This window comes from Rutidosis leptorrhynchoides, chromosome 1, assembly GCF_046630445.1.
Source record: "Rutidosis leptorrhynchoides isolate AG116_Rl617_1_P2 chromosome 1, CSIRO_AGI_Rlap_v1, whole genome shotgun sequence".
NCBI classification, from domain to species: Eukaryota; Viridiplantae; Streptophyta; class Magnoliopsida; order Asterales; family Asteraceae; genus Rutidosis; species Rutidosis leptorrhynchoides.
The window spans coordinates 163748306-163751838 of record NC_092333.1 but is presented as its reverse complement, the minus strand read 5'-3'; positions in this window follow the sequence as shown (position 1 = coordinate 163751838).

Sequence of the window (3533 nt, the reverse complement as noted above, 5' to 3'; positions counted from 1 at the left end):
TGAAGAAACACTTAATGATGATCCGATCACAAAGAACCCCGTTGATGATAAGAAATTAGATGAACCCGTTTTTAACAGTTCAACGAAAAAACTTTATAAACGGATTCACGATGCTAAGATTAAGGGAAACTTTAAGTTATGTAACCGATTAATATCCAATTTATTGCCAAAAGAAAAGGCGATGTTAGTTGAATTTGTGAAAGTTACGGAGGAAATCAACAAATGGATTGAAGTAAAAGTCAAAGATATACAAGTTGTTGATGATCTAATTGAAAATAACGTTAATCACAATTTCAACTAAGTGTGGGGAGGTTCGAATCTTTTTAGGGTAATATGTATTTCTATTAGAGTTAGATATTCTATTTTCGTGTAGTTCTCGAGAATGGAATCCGAATGGTCTTTCCCTAGCAGACCCTAAAGAACTAGTCTTCTCCCCCCATTCTGAATTTTTATTTTTTTTAGGTTTTACGAGATGAAGACTTCCTGTGAACTAAACCATGGTCTAATGCTGCACGCTTTGATCACTAAACGTAATAATGACACCCTTCCAAGTGAAATAGTATCATTAATCAGAGGTAAATTGGACGGAGTAAGAAAAGAATCCAGGAACGAAAATAATAAGTTACAGTTTGATAAAGGAAAATCAAAATCCGCAGCGAAAAGGAGAGCTTGACACCTTGAAAGATGTCACAAATGCGGAAAATGGTCACACGAAGGAAAATGTTCGACGAATCAGACATATTCCAATACCGAATTCGTTACTTTATGCAGAGATGGACCGTTCATACGTTTCGAAGAAAAAACATTGAATGCTCGAGGTTACACCTATGTAGCTATGGAAAACCAATTAGTCCGACTATCTTATGAGTGGGCTAAAGCAAGTCACTAAGAATTCTATTTCACAGGTAAGTTTGTACAGTTTTTATTTTTATTTTTATTTTTAACCTTTTGATAATAAACGCTAAATTGTTCGCTATAAAGTATTAAATTGGTATTCAATAAAATTAAGTTTTGCGACCGAAATTATTGATATCATACAAAAATTTATTACATCACTGCGAAATTTACTGTTTATTCTTAAGGTATAAATATCTTTAATCAATCAACCCAAAATATTTCAAAAACTCGTCAGGAGTAAAACTAGGTAATATAGCCGAAATTACTTTATCGAAAAGAGGGGCGTATATTTTTGATAATATTTGATTGATTAAAGTGGGATAAAAGACCAAAAAGATTTTTAATTTTTAATTTTTACCATGTTTTTAAAATTAATATATAAATATTAAATTAATATTGTAAACTTTTTAAAATCAATATATTTAAGTTTGTAAATATTTGAAAAATTAATATTTTTAATATAAGTTTGTATGTATAAAAATTATATTTATATGAATTTTTAATGTTATGCATTTTAAATTTAAGTTTGGTGTGAATTTAAAAACAAAAATTTACTTTATTTCACTAAGTTAAAAATATGATTTTTAAAATTCTTCGTGAGTTGAAAACTAGGTCGTTGAACCAAAATTGCTCTACCCAAGGGAGGGACGAGAACTTTTATTATCATTATTTTTTATATTATTGAATTAAAGTATGCCAAAAACATTTAAAAAACCCAAAAATCTTTACTTTTAAAACTGCGCTTAAAAAAACAAATTTTAAAATTTTGTCGAGGGACGGACTAGGACAACGATCCGAAACGCCCTCATCCTAAAAAGAAACAAAATTTTAATTTTTAATTAATTATATGTTTTAAAAAGTGTAAGTTTTAAAAAAAAATACAGGGACCCATGCGATCGTATGGGATTTACCCTTTTAAGCCATGCGATCGCATGGGGATAAAAAACTGGTCAGGATCATAAAACTCAGCGAGCTGCTCTCTGTCTCCACTTCACACACACAAACACATAACACACACATAAACCCTCTCAAATTTCATCATTTTTCACCAAAATTCACCAAATTTCTTGCTATAATCCGCTATAATCATGAAATTGTTCAGAAGCTTTTCAAAGAAGGTAAAAATTACACCCCTAAACTCATAAATTTTCTAGTTTTTGTGATATTTATCAATATTTTACCTAATTTGATTTTGTTAATTTCTAGTGTAATTAAAGTTAAATTGTTAGTATATTATGCATATATAACCTAGATTGATGCTATTTAACATGATTTGAAGCCAAAAACTTCAAAATTTTTAGGAATCTAGGGTTTGTGTTCTTGAGCAATTTGGGGCTTTTTGATTTAAACAGGTTATGGTCGATTTTTGTCATGAATTATTACTAAATTAAGTAGTGTAACATGTTTAGGAAGCTAAATGATCCAAACTTTGATCCTAAACATGATTTTTGAGAATTAAAGTGGACTTTTTAGGTATAAAATTCTTGAACTTGATTAAATTGATATAAATGCCATTTGAAACTTGTTTAATTGCTAGTAATGGTTATTTTGACATGTTATTTGAGTTAAATGCTTATGAACTTTGTATACATTTTCATAGGTGCTTATTTGAAAAAGTGCAGAATTGTAAAAAAAATGTGAAATTGTGTATAAGTTTAATATTGATTGAACATGTTATTGTGGTTAATTTAAATTGTTATTTTGCTAACACTAATGCATATTTGGAAGCACAAATTTTGTGTTTAATGTGTTTTGCAGAAAATCGATACTGCTGGTGCTTCATTATCATCTAGACAACCACAATAAGAACCTGAACCAGAATATGAGCCGCAATACGAGCCAGAACCCGAACAAGAACCACAACAGCAACAACAACATCAGCCTGATCAACATGTACCTTATTATGATCTGCTACAGTTTGATAATGAATTCATAGTAGTACCGATGCATCCGCCACTAGAATACCCAACGATTCTTGAACATACATTGCATCCTAATCTGAGATTCGACAGAAGCTGGAGAGATTACTCGGCATATCAAAGCAATAAATTCAAATTAGTAACGAAAGATGTAGAGGTACCTAGGGTAATTGATTGGGATCCTTTGGAAAGGGTCCAACTAGCTGACCGTGTTAGGGAGCATCTGATTCAAAGGTATGGCAGTTCTTCTTTTACCGATTGGGAACGCTTATTCACCATTCGTAGACCTGTATATAAGGAATGGTGTGTTGAGCTGATGAGTACTATAGCATTAAATGTAGATGTAGATAGATTAGATGATAGAAGTTTTCTTAGGTTTATACTTGGCCGTAGGATGTACAGGATGTCCATGCTGGACATGTCCAGGGCTTTACAGATATATACGCCCACTGAATTACTACTACCCGATTGTATGAATTTGATTTATCGTGGTGAAAGGGTAGATAGGAATTTTGATGCGAACGCCGTCTGGAGGCGTATTTCAGATTATAATGTTTTTGGGTGGGCAGGAACACATACCTACTTACATATTAACAGAGCCGAGCTTCGTATAATTGATAGATTTTTGGCTAACTCGATTACACAGAGAGGTCACAACAAGGAAAAATTGACCTTACATGATTTATTTTACCTAAAGTGTATTCGAGACCCAAGAGG